General features: G+C 40.9%; 2 protein-coding genes, 1 long non-coding RNA gene and 1 pseudogene across 4 annotated transcripts in view; 2 read left to right on the top strand and 2 right to left on the bottom strand.

The window, feature by feature from the left end:
* Positions 1-24,050, top strand: part of LOC130196675 (protein NLRC5-like) — a 1,158,129-nt gene that overhangs the window by 663,947 nt on the left and 470,132 nt on the right.
* LOC130196681 (protein NLRC3-like) overlaps positions 1-24,050 on the top strand; it is a 223,339-nt pseudogene that overhangs the window by 44,422 nt on the left and 154,867 nt on the right.
* The window catches only part of LOC130196679 (NACHT, LRR and PYD domains-containing protein 12-like), a 373,575-nt gene that overhangs the window by 295,202 nt on the left and 54,323 nt on the right, over positions 1-24,050 (bottom strand).
* LOC130196741 (uncharacterized) lies at positions 1,006-15,743 on the bottom strand. Of its 2 annotated transcripts, none has more exons than XR_008832307.1 (3): positions 15,664-15,743; positions 1,805-1,978; positions 1,006-1,651 (listed from the first exon to the last, which is right to left on the bottom strand). It is a non-coding gene; the product is annotated as an uncharacterized LOC130196741 (long non-coding RNA). The 2 variants fall into 2 exon arrangements; XR_008832308.1 differs by lacking the exon at positions 15,664-15,743 and adding an exon at positions 4,816-4,862.

Below are 24,050 nucleotides of genomic sequence, written 5' to 3'. Positions count from 1 at the left end.
GTTCCACATTCCTTTTAAGTTGACCAGTTATTCACTATTTGATGCTTCTTGTTTCAGGCAGCTTGGTTTATATCTTATTAAATCATTCCACATTTTGAATTCTCAAAATTCAGAGACAGAGCTATAAATGAATTAAACAGTAAACAGTAAATAGTAGATTTTCCCCCCCAAACAAACAAAACTGAAACACAGACGTCCCAGCAGGCATTTACATACAGAACAAATACTCACCAATGAGAATAAAATACAACTAATCTAGAGCGTAATTTAAGGTATTTAATCTTCTCAGTGTATAAATATGAATCTGCATTCAGACGTCGCTGTTGGGACAAGCCCATTCTACCATATTCATTTAATTTCCTGAAATAAAATCAAAGTTTCAGTCCCATTTCATAGAAGTGCCAGTATGTCATTTGTTGTGAGACTTCCTCCATTCACGTGTTAAAGTGAACAACACATTTAAAGTGAACAATACATTTATTCAAGAATAAATCATCAGCATTTGAAGGTGCAATGTGTAATGACTGTCAAATCTGCTCCAGGCAGACAGGGGGCAGCGTTTCCCCTCTGCTGCTGGGTTCACGCCCTCTAATTTTAAAGTTTATATAAATAGAACAACTACTGACAGCGTAAAAAGACGCCAAACAAATGTAATATAACTGCTGAAACTCTAAGAAGCGATCAGAATAACGGCGCTATCTTGGCGTGTGACGTTCATGTGTTTTTACGACATACTCTACTGTGGCATGTCTTGTGACATTTCTTTGTCTAACAATATTATGACTCTTATAATATATTTTGATATCAAATTTAAATGCCATACTATGACATAGTTGATTTGTTATGACATACAAATGAGGACTTATGAGATACTTTTTTAAAGGCTATTTTTTTTACATCTTATACTATTATTTTTTAATGACTTTTTATGCCAGAATATCATATTTGTCAGGTTCTTGTCACGGGGTGGGGCTCAGGCGCAGAGAGACAGGCAGGACTCAGATGTGAATAACAAAAAGACTCTTTAATCAGACAAAAGTTCCAAAAGAAGCAAAACGTCCAAAAGGGGGCAGGCAGGGAATCGTGGTTAGGGCAAGCAGGCAGGGTCAAACAGGCAGGTCAAGAATATCCAGGCACAGGGAAGACGGAACCAAAGACAACAACTAGACAACGAGGAGAAGAGGAGACACTGCAGACAGCAGATCAATCGTTTACCCCGGCGGACACAGATGGATCTAAAGAGCCCAATACAGGGAGAACTGGATTTGCAGTTATCGTTCCTTTAACTATGAGGTCAGACGAAGGTCATCAGACCATCTGTCGTGTTGACAGTTGAGGCTTTGGCCGTCTGACCAGCGCTGCAGTGGGTGGAGGAGCTTCAGGTCAGAAAGGTTGTCATTGGTTCAGATTCCAGTTCAGCGTTATCATCATTACAGTCACATCTCCTAGCAGGCAGGATATAATCAACGACATCTAGGAAACACTGCTCCCACTTAGTCAGGTGGTATTTTGGTGGCATTCATGTGGGTGCCAGCACAGAGACGGGTAAAGGGAAACGAAGCGGCAGAAACATCAGCAAAACAAGCGTTGGAACGTCAGAACAAGACCAGATGCTCTCTGGATCATCAGCACTCAGCTGATCACTTCCAATCTGGGGAGAGAAGAAGAAGACAACAGAAGAGATGGATCAGTGTCTCCAGAGACTCCCTCCATCAGCTGCCAGTGAAGCAGCACATCAGTAGAAAGAGAAACAACAACAACAACAACAACAACAACAACACATATATTCAAACCCTCGACTGACCTCAGAGTCTCCAGTCTATAATGTGGACTCTCCAGAAAACCAGTCAGCAGCTTCACTCCTGAATCCTGCAGCTCGTTCCAGCTCAGATCCAGTTCTCTGAGACTGGAGGGGTTTGACTTCAGAGCTGATCCCAGAGAAGAACAGCCTTCCTCTGTGATCCCACAGCGTGACAGTCTGTAAACACACAAAACAACACAGAGTTTATTATATCAATACACAATGAATCATTATTGACATCATGAACACGAGTGGCTTTCACTTTGGTTTCATCTTCTTCTGTAAACAGACATTTAGTTAAAATCCCGTCAGTGAAAGAAGAAGAAAAGATGACAGAAACAATCTGTTCATCATCCAATCAGATGAGTTCATGTTTTAATTAGGGCTGTGAAACGATTAAAAGTTGTAATCGGGTTAATCACAGGTTTCTGTGGATTAATCATGATTCATCACATATTACCGATATTCTCGGTATATTTTGTGAGAACATAGAGATTATTGACAAAAGACGGATATATACATTTATACATTCTTCTATACAATGGTGCTGCAACTCAGCAGTTATTTAGCAGTTTTCTTCCAAATGGAACATTAATACATCTTCATCCTAAACAGAATGTTTAACCTCCTGTTACCTTTTCGGGTCAATTTGATCCTATTCAATGTTTAATGTCGGTGTTCTTGGGGTCAATTTGACCCCAGGCTGTTTTTCACTGTGTCAAAACATATAAGAAATATCAACTTTTATTTATTTAAAGGGCTATTTAGGGTAGTCAACAAACAAACATAAAGTTCCTCACACTTAAACTTGGGAAGCAATATTAATTCTAATAATTTTCTGGAGGTTTTAGTTGCTGGGGTCAAATTGACCCGAGGGTAAAATATGTTCAGTAAATGTAAAGGTAACAGGAGGTTAAACAGAACATTTTTTCTTGTTTGTCAACCATTAACTCCACCATGATACAATCTAAAGGCTCTAGTCTTCCTCTAGCAGCTGCTGAGGCAAACTGACTGTGTGGTTTTCTTCATGAACTGGGCGTGATGAAAGGGACGGCGGGACACCGCTGCAAAGCTGAAACCTCACCGGCCCGGACAGGTGGACAGATTGACAAGTGACTTTTTGCTCGAGTCCGATGCGCCAAGACGGAGCTCTGTGGCGCGAGACGGAGATCGATATGTTAACGCAACGCGAAGAGACAGAAATGACATGCTGCTGTGGAGATACGATCAACAACAGACGTTTAGTTTAATAAAGAACAAAGACGTGCTCTAGAGAACATGTCAGGGGCGGGCCAATCTCTTTAATGTCATGCGATCTACCAACACTACGCCGCGGTCGACTGGCAGGTCGCGATCGACGTGTTGAGACCCTGATCTACAGGAAGTAAAAGTCGTAACAAGGTTTCCGGAGGTGAACCTGCGGACGGGTCATTACCGATGAACAGACCGTCTGCATGAGAGTGGACAGAGTTCAGATTGAAGTGGTGGATTGGAAGCTCATTTTGCAAGTGACTTTTTTTCATCCCGACGACCAACAACAGACGGATTGAAGCTCATTCTCATCGTTAAGAATGCATTAAAAAATAAAACTAGTTAAACCTGTAATTGAATTAACTGAGTTAACGTTATTTTCACAGCCCTAGTTTGAATGTGAACTCCACTTCACAAGGTTTCCTGCAGCTGGTAGCAGACGGTAATAGCCAGCCACGGCGAGGATTCATGACTTCAGAGAGAAGATGACCCTGATCATGATCACAACAAGTTTATTTCAACACTTATTTTATTTAAATGGATAAATGTTTGGCCCTTTATGTGACAACAACCCTTTATGAGTGAACATTGACTCCATCAAGTAAATATATATATATATCTAATATTAATAACCCTTGGCCCCTGACATATGGCATACCCATCAATACCCCTGAGTCTCTGGCCCCGGCCTGAGCGACATGTGGCCTCTGTAGGTGAAGCTCTTGACAGGGGGCCCCTGACCCTGTGGCCCTGACATTTTGGCCCCCTGACCCTGGCCTTTGACCCTTTGACCCCTGAACCTGTGGCCCCTGACCCTCTGGCATTGACCCTGTGGCCCCTAGGCTCTGACACTTTGTCTTCAGACCCTTTGGCTCTGACCCTTTGGTCCCTGACCCTGTGGCCCCTGTGACCCTGTGGCCTCTGACCCTTTTGCCCCCTGACCCTCTGGCCCCTGTGACCCTGTGGCCTCTGACCCTGTGGCCCCTGGCCCTTGGGTCTCTGACCATGTGTGGCCCTGACCTCTTTGGCCCTCCTTTGGCCCTGACCATGTGGCTCTGACCTGTTTGGCCCTGACCCTTGGGCCCCTGACCATGTGGCCCCTGACCCTTTGGCCCTTGACCCTTGGCTAACGCTGGTCCCTGACCACAAGCTGGCTCTCAGCTGGCCAGTAGCCCTGAATCTTGGGTCCCTGACCCTGTGGCCTGGCTCTCTGGGCTCTGACCCATTGGCCCTGACCCTTTGGCCCTGACCGCTGCTGACCCTGTGGCCCTGGCCTCTGGCCCCTGACCTTTGGCATTGGCCCTGACCCTTTGGCCCCTGACACTGTGAATTTCTGGACCTCTGGCCCTGACCCTTTTTGCCCATGACCTTGTCTTTGGACCTTGGCCCCTGGACCCTCAGGCCTCTGACCTCATCTCCTGACCTTTTGCCCCTGACCCTGTGGCCCCGACCCTGTGGCCCCTGACAATTTCCCATGACCTCTTTGCCCCTGACCTTTGCCCATGTGACCCCAGGCCCTGGCCTGTGGCCCCTGACCCTGTGGCCCCTGGCCCTGTCCCATAGGCCTGTTCAGTAATCCATCAGCAGCATGAGGCCAGACAAGTTGTCCATGTCGTGCTTGTAGAGGACGACATGCAACGAGGCAGCTGATGTGAAGTGGAACATGTCACCAGGAAATGAAACACTTGATGGATCAATAGATCCATCAAACAGTTATTGATTAAACATGAAGGTGCTACACTAGCAGCAGACAGTGAACCCACCTCAGAGTCTTCAGGCTACAACGTGGACTCTCCAGAAAACCAGTCAGCATGCTCTCACTCCTGAATCCTGCAAGCTGGTTTCTGCTCGAGATCAGATCCAGTTCTCTGAGACTGGAGGGGTTTGACTTCAGAGCTGATCCCAGAGAAGAACAGCCTTCCTCTGTGATCCCACAGCGTGACAGACTGTAAACACACAAAACAACACAGAGTTTATTATATCAATACACAATGAATCACTATTGACATCATGAACACGTATGGCTTTCACTTTGGTTTCATCTTCTTCTGTAAACAGACATTTAGTTAAAATCACGTAAAGTGAAAGAAGAAGAAAGATGACAGAAACAATCTAAGTTCATCATCCAATCAGATGAGTTCATGTTTTAATGTAACTCCACTTCACAAGGTTTCCTGCAGCTGGTAGCAGACGGTAGAAGCAGCTACTTGTCGGAGGATTCATGACTTCAGAGAGAAGATGAACCTGATCACAAGGATCACAACAAGTTTCATTTCAACACTTATTTCATTTAAATGATCAATGTTTGGTTCTTTATGTGAATAAATAACTCTTTTATGAGGAACATTGACTCACTCAATATAAATATATATATACATCTAATATTAATAAAGTATGTAAGTACATATAGTATACCATCATCACTCTTTTGGAGTCTCTCCTGTTTGGCTATCTCTGTAGGTGAAGGACAGGGGCCCCTGGACCCCAGGCTCTGGACATTTTGGTCCCCTGACCCTGTTGCCTTGGACTATTTGGGCCCCTGACCCTGTGGCCCCTGACCCTCTGGTCCCTGTGGCCCCTGACACTTTGTTCCCTGACCCTGTGGCCCCTGACCCTGTGGCCCCTGACCCTTGGCCCCTGACCCTGTGGCCCCTGACCCTTTGGCCCCTGACCCTGTGGCCCCTGACCCTTTGGCCCCTGACCCTTTGGCCCCTGACCCTTTGGCCCCTGACCCTGTGGCCCCTGGCTCTGTGGCCCCTGACCCTTTGGTCCCTGACCCTTTTGCCCCTGACCCTGTGGCGCCTGGCTCTGTGGCCCTGACCCATTGGCCCTGACCTTTGACCTCTGACCTTTGGCCCCTGACCCTGTGGCTGACCGCTTTGGTCCCTGACCCTTTGCCCCTAGCCTGTGACTGACCCTGTTTTATTCTGTCCCATAGGCTGATAAATCCATCAGCAGCATGAGGCCAGACGAGTTGTCCATGTGGTAGCAGCGGGGATGACATGCAACGCAGGCAGCTGATGAAGTGGAACATGTCACCAGAGAAATGAAACACTTGATGGATCAATACTGTGAGATCCATCAAATGTTATTGATTAAACATGAAGGTGCTACACTGGCAGTAGCAGACAGTGAACCCACCTCAGAGTCTCCAGGCTACCAACGTGGACTCTCCAGAAAACCAGTACACATAGCAGCTTCACTCCTGAATCCTGCAGCTGGTTTCCTCAGAATCCAGTTCTCTGAGACTGGAGGGTTTGACTTCAGAGCTGATCCCAGAGAAGAACAGCCTTCCTCTTGATCTCTACACACACACACAGTAGTCCGACAGTCTGTAAACACAAACTGGCACAGCAGAGTATTTATTATATCAACACGCAATGAATCACATTATTGACATCATGAACACGAAAGTGGCTTTAGCTTGTTTCATCTTCTTCTGTAAATAACAGAGACATTTAGTTAAAATCACATCAGTGAAAGAAGAAGAAAAAGATGACAGAAACAATCTGTTCATCATCCAATCAGATGAGTTCATGTTTTAATGTGAACTCCACTTCACAAGGTTTCCTGCAGCTGGCAGTGCGCAAGAGCGTGTAGAAGCAGCTTACGCAATGGGAGGATTCATGACTTCAGAGAGAAGATGAACCTGATCACAAGGATCACAACAAGTTTCATTTCAACACCTCTATTTCACATTAAATGGATCAATGTTTGGTTCTTTCATGTGTGAATAAATAACTCTTTTATGAGTGAACATTGACTCACTCAAAATATATATATATATATACTTGAGTCAATCAACTATATATTAGGGCTGTGAAAGCGATTAAAATTTTCATCGGGTTAATCACAGGTTTCTGTGGATTAATCATGATTAATCACATACACACACATACACACACACACACACACACACACACACACACACACACACACACACACACACACACGCACACATATTCTCGGTATATTTCACAGAACATAGAGATTTATGACAAAAGATTTGGATATATACATTTATACATTCTTCTATACAATAACGCAGTGCTTGCAACTCAGCAGAAAGTTATTTAGCAGTTTTCCATATGGAACATTAATACATCTTCATCCTAAACAGAATGTTTAACCTCCTTGTTACCTCGGGTCACCATTTGACCCTATCATTCAATGTTTAATGCGTCGGTGTTTCTTTTTGGGGTCAATTTGACCCCAGGCTGTTTTTCATCACTGTGTCAAACATATAAGAAATATCAACTTCTCTATTTATTTAAAGGCTATTTAGTGTAGTCAACAAATGCAAACATAAAAGTACCCTCACACCTCTAAACTTGGGAAGCCAATATAAATCTCTGAGGAATTTTCTGAGGTTTTAATTGCTCGGTCATAAATTGACCCTGAGGGCAAAATATGTTAGCAACGGTAAAGGTGCAACAGGAGGGTTAAACAGAACATTTTTCCTGTTTGTCAACCATTAACCCACCACGATACAATCTAAAGCGTCTCTAGTCTTCCTCTAGCAGCTGCTGAGGCAAATCGACGGTAGTGGGTTTTTCCACAGAACTGGGTCACGTGATGAAAGGGATTCATGGGACACCGCTGCAAAGCTGAAACCTCAATCCGTAAGCGTTACACCCCTACTGGTTTTCAAACTCACTGGTTTCCCCACGCTGCGCGTGCATTGTCTTTCACATCTGCAGCGGGGCTCTGTCTCGGCTTCACATCTGCAGATTCGGCCTCTGCCATTCTCACCAGAACAAACATATTGCTGGAGACCTTTAAGCCAGTCTGCTCATATCCATTTCCCAAGGACATTGACAGTATAAGTGCGAGAGCAGTGCACTCACAGCCACGTAGGAATAAAATACATTTCCATTAAAAATAAAAATAAAAGATCGCCTCGACCTGGTTTCCTGATCTCTGTCACGCAAAATGAGACTGCACTCCAATAAGCCTAGTCCAGCGCTGTGCGCCAGCCAACAGATATTAGTTTCAACTCAAGTGCAATTGATATATTCAACCATTACGTCACATCTTTTGTTTCTTATGGGAAACAGTTTACGGAGGGGATCTTTGAAACAATCTGGTTACCTTGTTCGGATATTTCACATCTTGAAACATGTCAGTTTACGTTTTCAACGCAACAGCCACGTTTAACAATACCGACAACAACTAATTGACTTCGTGACTATAATATATAGCTTGACGACGGCGGTATTGTGAACAGAGATTAGTTCAACATAATTGACTGAACAACAGGAAGAATGGAATCACTAGTAATGTTCCATCTACAAAACAATGATGAACATATTGCTGGAGTTTTGAAGGCCACATGTCACATCTATATTTACTGATTGTACAAGGAGCACTACACGTCAATAACATGAAGAAACACATATTTTTATAAAAAGATCGTGATCATGATACAAAATAATATTGAAAAACTGTGCTGACATAATTCAAGTTTAGCGGGAAAATGCTGCCAGCTGTCACATCTTGCAATCACAATTCCAATCACAAGGACATAATTAGCAACATCTGTATAAAAGGAAACTGTGTCAGACAAACAAACGGAAGGGAAAAAGCCAAGCTAGCTTTCCGATGGATCCACTTATGGTGCAAGAATTGCGTTTTCAGTTCAAGCTAACAAACGCATTCCCTCTCACATTTCCAAAAAAATGATGTCTGAATATTATTTATAAAGCATCACCAAAACATATTTGAAGTATTTTGAATATCCGCCTAAGGTAAAACTCAATTGTTTCTAGGTTGCCCTCGACTCAAACTGTTCCCATGGACGACACGATTTAGCTGTGGTGACGTAATGGATGAATATCAAAATTACTTGACTTGCAAAGTTAATATCTAGTGGCATAGTGCATAGACTGCCGCGCCATATATAGTTCACCATTAAATTTTTGCTTTCAAGGAGATCGAAACCAGGTCGCTGCGATCTTTATAAAAAATATGTGTTTTCTTCATGTGTGATGTGTAGTGCTCACTTGCAGGCCAATCGTAAATAGGATGTGACATGTGGCTCTAAGAGCTCCAGCAATATGTTCTACATTGTTTTGTAGATGGAACATTACTTAAGTATTCCATTCTTCCTGTCATCTCAGTGTTCTGCAATGTTTCTAATCTCTGTTCACAGTGTACCATCGTCATTATATACTGGCCACCTAAAGTCAATTAGTTGTTGCGTCCATTATGGCTGGCAGTGTTGGCGGCCATAACAAGCATCGCTGAAACATGTTTCAAAGTGTAAATATCCTAGGAACAAGTGAAACCTAAAGTTGTTTCAGTGATCCCCTCCGCCAAAACTGTTCTCTGAAGTGAAACAAAAGATGTGACATAGCTGCTTGAATATATCAATTACTTGAGTTGAAACTAATATCTGTTGCAGTGCAGCAGACTGACGCGGCTTATAGAGTGCAGGACTCATTTTATGGCGATGACAGAGATCGAAACCAGGTCGGGCGATCTTTTATTTTTATTTTTTATTACAATGTATTTATTCCTACGTGGCTGTGATGCACTGCTCATTTCCATACAATCTGAATCGTAAATGGATATGAACGGAGGCTTCGAAGATCTCCGGCAATATGTCAGGAATGTGTGACTTAACGCTTCAGAGCTGTGACAGAGCCCGCTGCCAGATGTGAAGAGAACACAACGCGACGCATCGCCGTAGGGAAACCAGTAGGTTTGAAAAACAGTAGGGGTGTAACACCCGGTGTCCGGTTACGGACAGTGGACAGATTGGACAAGTGATTTTTTTGCTCGTTCCCATGCGTCGCGTTACTGTGAGATCGACAAGCGTTACACGCAAACGCCAAGACAGAGCTATGAGACATGCGTTGCTGTGGAGATACACGATCAACAACAGACGTTAAGTTTAATAAAAAGAACAAAGACGTATCTAGAGAACATGTCAGGGGCGGCCAATCTTTTAATGTCATGCGATCTATCCGACACTTTACCGCGATCTGGGACTGGCAGGTAATGCTACATCGACGTTGCAGACCCTTGATCTACAGGTAGCGAAAGTCGAGACAAGGTTTCCTGGAGGTGAACTCATGGAAGGATCATTTACTGATGAACCAGACCGCCTGCAACAGGAGCGACAGAGTTCAGATTGAAGTGGTGTATTGGAAGCTCATTTTGCAAGTGACTTTTTTTTCATTCCGTATCCACCTAATCAACAGACTTGAGTTTTGAAGCTCATTCTTCATGCATGCGCAGCAAGTCATATGCTTTTTTAAAAAACTAGCGTAAACTCAAATTGAATTAATCTGAGTTAACGCTGTTATTTTTCACAGCACCAATAATATATATATATATATAATATTAATAAAGTGAATATATAGTATACTCCACTGTCACTCTTGTGTGTCTCTGAGTGACATTCTGTAGAAGAAAACAGGGGGCCCCTGACCCTGTGGCTTGGACCCTTTGGCCCCTGACCCTTTGGCCCCTGGACCTTTGGCCCTCTGACCCTGGCCCTGGCTCTGTCCCATAGGCCTGTTCAGTAATCCATCAGCAGCATGAAAGCCAGACAAGTGTCATGATTGTATATCAGGGTATATAAATTAAAACTCTTGAGGGTCCAGTTAGAGAGAGTTTCCTCACTAAAGGTCATGTGAACATCAATGTCAGATATGCCTCATGATTTTGTGCCATGCATGCATTGAAGTAGCCAACAGTTGTATTAACGTGTGTATGTAGTAAAACAACTGACTGTCAAGTTAAAGTGTCACACCGCTGGGTACTATGTCTTGTCTCAAGTTTCTGTCTCGTAGAACTTCCTGTTTTATTTCAAGTCTAACTCCCTCTCGTTTAGGTCACTTGCTCTTCCTCATGTGTCACCGTGTGATGGCTCTCAGACCCTGGACCCTGATGGTCCCCTGCCTCTGGACGGCCCTTAACCTGACCCCTGATGGTTCCACTGACCTCAGATGGTCCCCTGACCTGGCCCCTGAAGACGGTCCCCACCTGGGACCCTGATATCCCCCCTGACTCCTCTCCAGCACCTGACCCCTCTGACGGTCTCCCCTGGCCCCTGATGGTCCCCTCTGACCGACCCTGATGGTCTCCCCCTGACCCTGATGGTCTCTCACCCCTGCTGCCCTGACCCTGATGGTTCCCCACTCGTTCCCAGGGACGGCCTCATGTGCTCCCCCAGGACCACAAATTAAGTGTTCTGGTGCTCTCTTTGTCTGGGGTCAAAGCTTGGTCTTGGCCCCTCAGCTCCTTGTTGCCAGGCCATGCCAGTCACTGCTCACGGCATCTTCAGCACTCCATGTGAGTTGTTTTCTGTTTCCTCCTTGAGAGAGGCACTTTCTTTTAAAGTTTCTAGTTTAGCTTAGCTTTGTTTTATACTTGTCAGCCGTTTTTTTGTCCTCCTGCTTGAGAGAGACTTTGTGTTTTAGATTACATTCCCAGTATATTTAGTGAGTTTCTTTTCCAGAGCCCTTTATTTGTCTCTCCTCAAAGAGTGTCTGGACGTCAATAAAGTGGGCTTTATACGTGCTCTCTCTCCTCTTACATCTGAGTCTTCATTTTAGTCCAGGCCGGACATAAATAAAGAGAACTAAATATATTAATGATCTACAATGATATTTATCATTAAGCAGATTTCTAACTGAACTGGATTCATTTTGAATAATAAATACCTATCAATAAATACATTATCTTCTTTCTTATTTAAAGTAAAATTACCAGGCTGGATTTAAAACAAATCTTTGAAAATGTGATTTAAAATAAAGTATTCTAATTTTGTTAATAAAATATTTGAACCGAATTGGTTCCTGCAGCTTTAAATTCAGTTTCTTCAGTATGCTGCCGATGTCAATCAAAAGCAGCCAAGATATTATATTCTTGTTCTCTTAAAGGTGAAATGTGTGTGTAGGGACTCCATCACAGTTATGAAACCATTTTTTTGCAGCTCATTTCTCTCTGTCTGCTCACACTCAGTGATCATCAGTTAATTCATGTTACATTAAGATCATATTGGGCTCTTATCTTTATTTACGGTTCAGGTGAACGGCACCTCAGAGTTCTCCAGACTCAACAACGTGGGACTTCCTCCAGAAAAACCAGTCAGCAGCTTGACCCCTGAATCCTGCAGCTGGGAGTTTCTACTCAGATCCGCAGTTCTCTGAGACTGAGGGGTTTTGACTTCAGAGCTGATCCCAGAGAAGAACAGCCTTCAGATCCACAGCGTGACAGACTGTAAACACACAAAACAACACACAGAGTTTATTATATCAATACACAATGAATCATTATTGACATCATGAACACGAGTGGCTTTCACTTTGGAAGTTTCATCTTCTTTAGTAAACAGACATTTAGTTAAATCATCAGCCAGTGGAAAGAAGAAGAAAAGATGACAGAAAACAATCTGTTCATCATCCAAATCAGATGAGTTCATGTTTCTAATGTGAACCCACTGGCAAGGCTGTTTCCTGCAGCTGGCAGCAGATTTGTAGAAGCAGCCACGCCGCCGAGTGAGATTCATGACTTCAGAGAGAAGATGGAACCTGATCACAAGGATCACAACAAGTTTACTTCCGAACACTTATTTCATTTAAATGACACATGTTTGGTTCTTTATGTGTGAATAAATAACTTCATGAGGAACATTGACCCACTCAAGAGTTATATATATATACATACATACATATATATATATTTTTTAAAACGATTAACATTTTTGATTAATAATGCCCTGATTAATCTGATTAACCCGGATTAATCTGACTCAATAATTAATTCGTAGTTTTAAGCGACTTCTATTTGAAATTTTCCCCATATGAATAAAAGTGCCTCATTTTTGCCCCGGGTTTGAACAGCACTTTCAGTGCAGTTTGTCAATTCGAACCATTTTTTTAAATTTGCCATAAAACTGTGGGGGAAATTTTTCTTTCTAAATTTAAAACTCTTTTTTCTGCCTGTTTTGTGTTTAACATGCCAAAATCCATTTCTGACTGAATAATTCCATTATAATTATTATCATGATGATTTTTTTGTTCCTTTTGTGGGGCCCCCCAGGGGGGCTCTGGGGTGCGCTATCCCCTGGGGTTATAACCACCAATGAACTTGGGGCCCAAAGGGGCTCCTGTTCAGATTAAAAGGTGAATTACCAAACTCAAATGGTTTTTATTTGGAATAATTTTTCTGGCAAGGGTTCCCAAAGACTGTTTCTTTCTGTAGCTCAGAAGTGGATGGGAAAAATTACAACTTGTATAAATACTGTTTATGAAAAAACACAAATATCGCAAAATGACATTTTATCCCGGACGCATTTTTAGGTCTCAAAACAGGACATGTCCAAAAGCTGGGCCCTGTCAGTCTCTGAAAAAACAATTTGAACTTTGCTTTTACCTCCTTTTCCCCTGTTTTTCCGTGGGTTTTCTTGAGTCTCTCCTGGTCATTTTTAAATTTAAATGTTTCTCAGACGTCTTCCACAAGACAACCTGCAGTCTTGGGTCCCCTGTGGCCTTTTATTTTTTGGTTGATCTCCTCTGGTCAAGCCTGGTCACTGTGTGTTTTGGGTTTTATGATTCATCCGGGGTTTTTTAAATGATATTTAAGACTGGAAAAGTAAAAACAATTCATCCAGGGGATATGACTTTTTTTTGTCTTTTAAAACTTTAAATTGAAAACAAACTTTAAAAAATAAAAAAAAAATAAAACCTGTTTATAAAATAAATTTTTTTAAATTTAAATTTATGCTTTTGAAAATTAAAATTTAATAGTAATATATATAATAAATAAAATATATATATATATATATATATTAGTGTGGAAAAAAAACTTCAAATTAATTCAAATTTCAGGTTTAACTAGTTGTTGTTTTTTCATAGGAAAATTAATTCTGTTGTTGGTTAAAAGTCACTTCTGGCTTCAATAACTTCAATCTGAATTGGTTCATGCAGGTCTGTTCATTTACCTTCAAGCCCGAAATTGTTAACTTCCCGTAGATCAGGGTTTAAATTCCACCCGCCAGTCTCTTTTGGTGATCCCTGACATTTTGGGGTCATTTCTCTGGTCTTTGTTCTTAAACACGTCTGTTTTTATCATCTCCCCAGCACTTTTCTTTGGGGTTAACCCTTTTACCTTCTGTCAGAGCTTTGGGCAGAAGTCCTTTCAACTTCACCGTTGATCAATGACTGGTCCCTTTTGGGCCCCGGAACCCTGTTTTCCCTTAAAAAACCTTTTGGGAAATGGTTGACAAAAACAAGAAAAAGTTCTGTTTTAACCCCTTTTCATTTACAACATTTTTTTCAAGAAACAATTAAACCCCGTTAAATTAAACCCCAAATTTAGTGAGGTACTTTATGTTTGGTTTACCTTTTAAAAAGTTGAATTTCAAGGGCACTGAAAACAGGAAAATTTACCCCAAAAAACATTAAACATTGATTTTAAATTCCCTAAGGATTAAACTTCTTTGAAAGTTTAAAGCATTCTGAAATAACTCTGGTTGAGCCCATTTTTGAAGTTATAAATGTAAAAATTCTTTTTGAAACTGCCCAAAAAATTACCAGTTTAAAGGATTTAAAAATTAATAAGAAACCTTGATTCCATTAAAATTAGTTTTACAATAATTAAATAATTTCATCACACAGGAAAATTTTTAGTAGAGACTTTCTGAAACCAGAGTCACCATAAAACTCCTTTTAAAATGGGACTAGAGAAAACAGAAGAAAAAAACTACAAGCCAGGATAACCCTCAGAAAAAACCCCAAGTCAGGAAAACCTGTAAAAAATCTTTTTGCTATGCTTTTTTGAATCATGTTATTTTTCTCATTTTCCTATAAGAAGGTTAAATTTGATTTTCAAAAAAGTGCTTTTTTGCCCTTTCCCGTTTTTATCCTTTTTTCCCCTCAAATCTTCTGACCCCTTCCCCCCCCTTTTGATCCCCCCTCCTTTTACCCCAGTCTCAACCCGGGGTTTTTAAACCACATGAGTTTTTTGACAATACCCTTAACCCCAGAATCCCCACTGTTGATTGGCTTTTCTCTTGTTTCTCTTCACGTTTCCCTTTAAGACAAAGTTATGTAAAAGTTCTTTGAACTCAGTCTGTTTTTATTTTCTTCAACCAGAGGAGGTTTTGGAAAGGACTTTTTAAGATAAGTTTTGTTTGAACCTTTTTATTTCTTTAAATGGACTTTTTTTTTTTTTGGGAAAAAATAAAACCCTTTTCATTTTTAAAATTGGTTTTTTTTCTTTTATATAACTGACAAAATATATATGTATATATACAAAAATATATATTAATAAAAAATTACATATATATACTCATCAATACCCGAGTTTTCTCACATTCTGTAGGTGAAGGACATTCCTTTGGTGACCTGATTTTGACCCCGGCCCCTGATTTTGACCCTTCCCCGATTTTGGTGGCTGTTTCCCGTGGTGGCTCTGTCCCATAGGCCTGTTCAGTAATCCATCAGCAGCATGAGCCAGACAAGTTGTCCATATCTTGTCACATGCAGGGACTGATGTGAAGTGAACATGTCACCGATGATCAGTTTGGATCAATGCATTGATCCATCAAACAGTTATTGATTAAACATGAAGGTGCTATCAGCAGACAGTGAACCCACCTCAGAGTCTCCAGGCTACAACGTGGACTCTCCAGAAAACCAGTCAGCAGCTTCACTCCTGAATCCTGCAGCTGGTTCTCAGATCCAGTTCTCTGAGACTGGAGGGTTTGACTTCAGAGCTGATCCCAGAAGAACAGCCTTCCTCTGTGATCCTACAGTATGACAGTCTGTAAACACACAAAACAACACACAGAGTTTATTATATCAATACACAATGAATCATTATTGACATCATGAACACAAGTGGCTTTCACTTTGGTTTCATCTTCTTCTGTAAACAGACATTTAGTTAAAATCACGTCAGTGAAAGAAGAAGAAAAGATGACAGAAACAATCTGTTCATCATCCAATCAGATGAGTTCATGTTTTAATGTGAACTCCACTTCACAAGGTTTCCTGCAGCTGGTAGCAGACGTGTAGAAGCAGCTTACGGCCGGAGGATTCATGACTTCAGAGAAGATGAACCTGATCACAAGGATCACAACAAGTTTCATTTCAACACTTATTTCATTTAAATGGATAAATGTTTGGTTCTTTACGTGTGAATAAATAACTCTTTTTATGAGGAACATTGACTCACTCAAATATATATATATATATATATATATATATATATATATATATATATATATATATATAAAGTATGGTACATATAGTATACTCATCAATACTCTCTGTGTCTCTTGACATTCTGTAGGTGAAGGACAGGGCTGACCTTGGTATGTGGCCCTGACCCTGTGGCTGACCAGGATGATTATGACCCTGATGGCTGACCTTTGGCCCCTGGCCCTGACTGTGATTATTTGGATGATGTGGTGCACCTGCTGACCATGGTGCATTTAGTGATTTGTGGCTGTTGACATATGATGATTGGTTTGACATTAGTGATTTGGTTTTTATTTTGTGGTGATTTGGTGAATTTCATGATTTTGTTGACATGTTGATTTGATAGATTTGTGACATGTTCTGTCATGTGATGATTTAGTCGAGTTCACTTTTGACCTTTGGTGTCATGACGATTTGCTGAACTGGATTGTTATTGATTGCTGATTGGCTTGGCTGGCTTCAAACATTCCCGCTGAGGCAATTCCAGTCTTAACTCTAACTGTTATGCCCGGAATAAAACTGTGGTCAATATAATCCACCAAAATTGGGAAATTCGGGGGATGATTTCTTCCCAAAAAAAAAACATTTTGGGACTATTTAAACCCAAATAGGGTTTTTTAAATTGAAACCCCTTTGATTAAAAAAATTTTAAACCCCCCTTTTGGGGGAAAATTTTCCAATTCCCAGAAACCAAAAAACCCCTCCCCCTTGGGAAATTAAAAGCACCCCCTAATAGGGGGCGGGGGTTTAAGAAAACCATTTTTTTGAAATTTAAAATTTTTTTTTTGTTTCCCAATTCCTCCCAAAAATTTTTTTCTTGGAAATTTTGGAAAAAAAAAAAAATGGCTTGGCCCGAGCGAGGCTTGGCCTTTTCTGGGGAGTATTGGCTGTAATCCTCCCTGGTTGTTGGGAATCTGAATCCCAGTAAGGATTTTTCAAAATTTTTCCTTTATAAATTTCACTTTTTCCCCGAAAACTTTTCCCAAACCTTAGAAAAAAAATTTGCAAAATTTCCCTTTTCCCATATGGGTAAAATCTCCAGTTTTGGGTAGGGGAAAAGCACGGGAAAAAGAGGGATAAAAATTTTTTAAATCCATCAAATTTAATAGGTTTCAATTTGTTTAATGTTTAATCTTTTTGATTTAAATAATGTAATAAATATTTTATAGGTAAAAATTAGAAAAAAAAAATTTAATCTTCCAATATACCAAATAAATGGGTTTTGAGAATTGGGAGCAGTTTCCCGGGGGTTTTGAGCCCTACTCCGGGCCTGTATAGTATTCCCAGTTTTCCTGGGGGAAAATTCGGGATTTGTTATTTAACGTTTTGATTTTGGGAAACAAAAAGGGTTTTTTTTAAATAAACTTCAAAAATTTAAATAAAGGGTATCTTTGGGGCTTTTGGGATTTAGCCTTCCCTGAACCTTTTTCTGAAAACTATATTTTGGTTTTTGGGGTTTCCCCCGGTTTACCTTTAGCATTCTGGCCAACTTTGTTATGGGAAACTTCCCGTACGTAAAATTGCAAGATGTCCCTTATAACTAGGCGGGTCCCAAAATTTGGGGTTTTTCGGTGATGGCTGTTACCAGATAAACCTTGTTACAATTTAGCCAACTAAGATACCAATAAAGAGGCATAACCCCGTTGAAGCATAAAAAATTGTCACGTTTTTAACAAATTTGGCCAAAACCTTTTTAAGGGGGCCCCTTTCCCAAAAACCAACGCTTAAAAATTATTACGTTGCCACAAGTTAAACATAAATGGTCAGGAACCCACGGACCAAAAACCCCTTTGGCAGGTCTTCAGGGATTTCAGAAAGGAGCGGAAGGCCCCCCCGGGGACCTAAGGTCCACTTTCATAACTGCCTTGTCTTGGTCAGGAGAATTCTGGTAAAATGTCAATGGGGGCAAGGGGGGGGGTTGGGAAATTTTTTTAAAAAAAAACCCAAACGCTTTGGTCAATTTTAAAAAAAATACTACACGAGACATTAGTTGGCCATTAGCATGCTTAGGGTTCTGCAAATGACCCTTTTTCCCCCGGACTAGGACAACCCTTTCCCATGTTACTGGATCCCAAAGGGGTTTTATTTCTTTCCGCCAAAAACTTTTTGAAAAACTTTTTTTTTAAATTCAGGCCCTTGCTTTTTTTGGGAAAGAAAAAATAAAAAAACCCAAACTTATTAAAATTTTTTATAAAATTTTTCAGGGTTTTTTTAAAAAAATTTTTTTAAAAATATTTTTTTCAAAAACTTTTCAAAAAACTTTTCTTTTTTAAAGCTTTTTGGAACCACCCCCTTTTTTCATTTTTAATTTTGGGAAAACAAGGGGTACCTTTTCCGGGAACCCCCTTTCAAGAGGGTTTTTTAAAAAACCTTTTTGGGTTTCCCTTTTTTGTTCAAAAAAAATTCTGGCACAAAATTTTAAAGGAAACAAGTGCCCAATTTTTCGCCGGAAAAACCCCCCCAAAAAATTTTAGAAAAAAACCCAAATAAAAATCATTTTTTAAAAAAAAAATTTAAAAAATTTAGCTTTCTTTTTCGTGTAAAACGGCCCCTTTTCGAAATCTTTTATTTAAAAAATTTTTTTAAAAAAGCATTGGGGTTTCAAAGAAGTGGGGAAGGTTTTGAAGGGGGTTAAAAAAAATTTTTTTAAAATTTTTTTCTCATTTAGGCTTTAAAATTTTTTCCCCAAAATTTTTAAAAAATTTTAATGCCCCAAAAAGAATCTTTTTAATTCTCTTAAAATTTAAATTTTTTTTTTGGGTTAACCTGAGTAAGCACAGTTTTAAAATTTCCCTGAAAAATTTTTTAAAACTTTTCCCCCTTTTTTCCCCCCTTTTTAAAAGGGGAGGGGGCCCCCAAAGCCCCCGAAAGTGTTTCAACCCTTTTTTCCCCTTTCACTGAAATCATTAAAAACGGACTCCCCCACAAAAAAAATTTTCAAAAAAAAAAACGAAGGAAAACCTGGTCATTGAATAATTTTTTTTTTAAAAAATTTGAAAAAATTTTAAAAAATTTAATTTAAAACAAATCCCCCAAAGAAAATTGTGGTCACACCACTTCCCTTTTTAAAATTTAAAAGTGAAAATTTAAATATTCCAATCGAGTTTCACGGGAAAAATTTTTAAAAATTTTTTCCCGGGTTTTAAAGTGTCAAAACAATTTAGGCAAAAAACTTTTAAAATTTTTAATTTTTTAAGGAAAAAAAAAAAATTTGAAAATTTAAATTTAATAATATTACAAGTTTTTTTGGGCTTTTTAGAAAAAGGGGGCAAACCCCCCCCCGGGTTTTCTGACCTTTGTTAAAATTTTTTTTCGGGCTATTTGGAAAAAACCCGGGCGACCTTTCCCCCGGGGGCCCTCCTTTTTGGGGGGCCCCAAGGCCTTTTAGAAATCAACATGGGGCCCAGGTCTTTTGGCCTTTGGAAAAGGAAAATTTAAGGAAAAAATTAGGTAAAATTTTAAACTTTTTAAAGGGGGTTTTCCGGGAAAACCCCCCTCGGGTCTCCGGGTGGATTAAAAAAACCGCACCCTCCCTGAATCCTGCGGGTTTTTTATGTCCATTTTTAGACGGGGGTTTGTTTAGGTACCCCGGGAAAAAGCCTTTTTTTCCCCCCCCGACGAAAACACAAAAAAAACCACAAAATTTTTTAATTTTGTCTTATTGCCATAACGTCTTTACTTTTTTTCATTTCTTCGAAAAAGACATTTATTAAAATCCTCAAAAAAAAAGGATGTCGTTAATAACAAGATTTTTTTAATTTTCAAAATTTTCGGGGAAATTTTAAACTCATAAAAGACCCCTTTAAAAATTTTAAATTTTGGGTAACCCCCAAAATTTAAAAACCTTGAAAATCCTTTACCCACCCCTTTAAAACAAAGTTTTCAAAAAACTTATTTTTGCGTAACTGGGAAAAATTCCAGTTTACTTAAGAAGGAAACCCCCTGGTGGGCCGGGGAAAATTTTAAAGGTTTTTTTTTAAAAACGCGGCCCAAACCCCAAGTTAAAATATTTGCAGTTCAAGGCCCATCATAGGAACTTTTCGAAATTTTTCCTTTGGAGGCCTTAATTGGTTCATATTAGCGGATCTGGAGGGAGTCGCTCCCCCCCCCCCCCCCCCCCCCCCCCCCCCCCCCCCCCCCCCCCCCCCCCCCCCCCCCCCCCCCCCCCCCCCCCCCCCCCCCCCCCCACCTCCCCCCCCCCCCCCCCCCCCCCCCCCCCCCCCCCCCCCCCCCCCCCCCCCCCCCCCCCCCCCCCCCAAAAAAAAATTATTTTTGATTTTCCCCTTCCTTTCGCCCCGGGGGAACCCCACGGGGGGCCCCCCTGGGCCCCCTTTATAAAAATTTTTTCTTTCCCATAAACTTTGGGCCAAAAAAATTTTTCCAAAAACCCTCCCAAACCTTTTTCCAAATTTTTTAGGATTTTTTTTTTTAAACCCCCCTTTTAAAGTTTCTCCCTTTAAAAAATTTCAAATGTAAAAGGGGGGCCCCCGTCAGCAAATATTCTTTGCAAAAAAAACCCAAAACCCCCAAATTAGAGTTTTTCCTTGACTTTTTTTCCCCCTCCGTTGTTTAAGGGAAAAAGATTGAAGACCCAGGGGCCTACCTCCACGAATTCTGAAAACTAATTAATTTTTAATAACCCTTTTTCCCGCCACTAGGTCCAACATAAAAAGGCCTAATTTACATTAAAATTCAAGGATTTAATAGTTCAGGTTTTGACCTTTTTCCCTACCCATTTACCCATTACCCACTTAAATTAATGGGAATAATCCTTAAATTTTCAGGCAACAAAATTAATCCCCGGAAAATTTAACCGGCCTCTAAACATGTTGAAAACGGGGGAAGGTACCTCCTTAAAAATGTATTTATCAGGTTACGCTTGGCCTGGAAAAATTTTCCCGGGGCCTAGAAGCTTTGGATTCGAACAATTGGAACTTTTTTGGGGGGTTTCCCATTTTTAAACGTAGGCAGACCTTTTTAAAAAGTTCAGATCCATACCGAGAAAGTGACTTTTTAAATTGGGAAGATCTTTGATGCTTTTGGTTGGTTCCGGTGAGCTTCCCGGCAATTAAAGGGCATCAGAGCAGTCTAAGGTCCCAGTTGGGAAAAAAACCCTCCTGCAATGTTCTACAAACGAAATTTGTAATTTCTCCTCTAAGGTTAAGCCTTCTTAACCGGCCCCCAGAAAGAGGCGGCCCCAAGTAGCCCCTTGGGGGCCCGGATCCCGTACTTTCCTTACCGGAACTTTTGGGTTATCCCAAAAATCTGAGGGTGCATTCCTCTGTTTTATTTAAAATGGCAGTTTAATTGATCAGTTTACCCGGAAAAATCAAGGTTTTTCCTTTAAAAATTTGTTACACAGTAACCGGGGAACTTTTGGGGCCTGACTTGTTTAAATGACAAAGGGAAATCTAAATTTGAAAGGGTGTGTTTCAAATAAGAAAAACTTACCCCCTGTTAAGCCCCGGGTTTCTCAGAAACACGGAAAGGTTTTCCTTCGAATTTGCCCTTAAATTTTGGATGTAAATAGGAAGGGCGATTTGGCATTAAATACGCCCCTACGAGGCGTTTTTGCCCTTTTAATCACGGGGGAAAAAATTGGTTGCAGGCCTTCCTTATGGGAGCAAACACACCAAATTACGGGGGTAATTAGGTCCAATTTAATTCAAAAACAAACGGGGGTTATGAGCCGGATTGAACAAACTTTGCCAGGGGAAATGCAAGTTTGAACCCAAGGAAAAGGGCAATTTAGGCATAATTTTGGTGGGGATTCCCCCGATGGGGGCTGTGAATCTTTCGGAAATGCAATGAATTAAATGCCAGTTTAATGGGTTCCTATGCGTTTACCCCAAAATCGGCTCACTTTGGTCCCAAAGCCAAGAATTCACCTTTAAGCGGCCGATCCTTCCTGGAACCCTTCTTTATCTTTCCAATAAAGCTTTTTTTAACCGTGAAACAAAAGGGCCCAAAAACCTCGGGGGGGCCCCCCCTTTTTTTTTTAAAATCCAAAAATTTAAACCCTTTTGAAGCATTTGGGGGGGGTAAATTTTTTCCCCGGGGAAAGGGGAACCCCCGGGGGCCCTAAAAAAAACCCCATGGGAAATACTCCAAATTAAAAACCCTTTGTTGGTTTTCCTTTAAAAATTTTTAAATTTTATTTAACCCCAAAGGGGGGCAGTTTTTGGGTTTTTAAAGGGGGAAAAAAGGGGATTTTTTGGCCCCCGGGGGACAAAAAAACCAAATTTTTCCCCTTTCCAAAAAAGGGTAAAACCCCGGGTTTATTAAAGGTTTTTACCCAATTTTTCCCCCAAAAGCGCGGGGGGTTTTCCCCCCCCTTTTTTAACCGCCCCAGGCATTTTCCGACGGCCCCAATTTTGGGTCCGGCCCTTTTGGCTATGGCTTTAAAAGGTAGAGGTTTAAATCTTTTTTCCCAAAAGGCCTTTAAAAGACTTTTCCCAAAGGGTTAAAAGGGGGGCCCGGATTGCCCCACTCAAGGGTTCCCCCCATTTTTCGGGTTTTGGGGGGGCCCCTTTTCCCAAAGGGGGGGGGGGAAACCCCTTCCTAGCCGGGACATTTCTCCCTGGAGGGAATTCTATTCGGGACCTTTGGGACCCACCAAAATCTATTTCCCGATGCGCCCGAATGACCTTACCAGGTGAATACTTTTTGAAGCCTTGTGCCTCACCCTACTCTTATTAAGACCCAAAATCTACGCACTTATGAATTAAAAGAATACAGCAGCCTGGCTTCTTACCACACGTCCCAGCATTGGCCCTTCCTGGTCATTTTGCCTCTAACCTTTTGATTAAAAATGAACTCTGAAGGGCCCCAAAAATTTGCGGGGGAACCCCCTCAGAGTCCCCAGGCTCCCGTGGACTCTCCAGAAAACCAGTCAGCAGCTTCACTCCTGAATCCTGCAGCTGGTTCTCAGATCCCGTTCTCTTAGACTGGAGGTTTGACTTCAGAGCTGATCCCAGAAGAACAGCCTTCCTCTGTGATCCCCTGACAGACTGTAAACACACAAAACAAACCCCAGGTTTATTATATCAATACACAATGAATCATTATTGACATCATGGTGGCTTTCACTTTGGTTTCATTTTTTCTGTAAACAGACATTTAGTTAAAATCCGTCAGTGAAAAAAGAAAAAAGAAGAAACAATCTGTTCATCATCCAATCAGATGAGTTCATGTTTTAATGTGAACTCCACTTCCCAAAGGGTTTTCCCGCAGCTGGTAGCAGGCTGTAGAAACCGGGGATTCATGACTTCAGAGAAGATGAACCTGATCCAAAGGGTCACAACAAGTTTCATTTCAACACTTATTTCATTTAAATGGATAAATTTTTGGTTTTTTTTGTGAATAAATAACTCTTTTTTGGGGCTTACTCATAAAAAATATATATATATATATATATATATATATATATATATATATTAGTCCTTGTTTTAAACAAATCCCTTCCTTTTGTTCAATTTTCTTTTTGTTGCCTCCCAGTGTAACCCACCCCCCCTTTTTGTTCCTATTCACAGAGAAAGAATCTCCCTTATTTCTCCGATAAACAGCCCTGGGGTTCCCAACAAAAAAAAGATGCTAGACAGAATCTGTCCCGGGGCCTCCTGGTCTTTACAACTTTTTCAAAGAATGGAATTTCCCCGAATTTTGCTAGAGGCCCATTGTCGGTTCCAACCCCCCCAACGGCCGTTGGCCCAAATTTGTGAACCCCGTTTTTTAGAAACCCGGAGGGATTCAAAGGAAATTTAGGTGAGGGCAATTTTTTC

The sequence above is a fragment of the Pseudoliparis swirei genome, chromosome 7 (assembly GCF_029220125.1).
Source record: "Pseudoliparis swirei isolate HS2019 ecotype Mariana Trench chromosome 7, NWPU_hadal_v1, whole genome shotgun sequence".
Taxonomy (NCBI): Eukaryota; Metazoa; Chordata; class Actinopteri; order Perciformes; family Liparidae; genus Pseudoliparis; species Pseudoliparis swirei.
The sequence above is the reverse complement of the archived record's forward strand: the minus strand, read 5'-3'. Positions and strand labels throughout refer to the sequence as shown.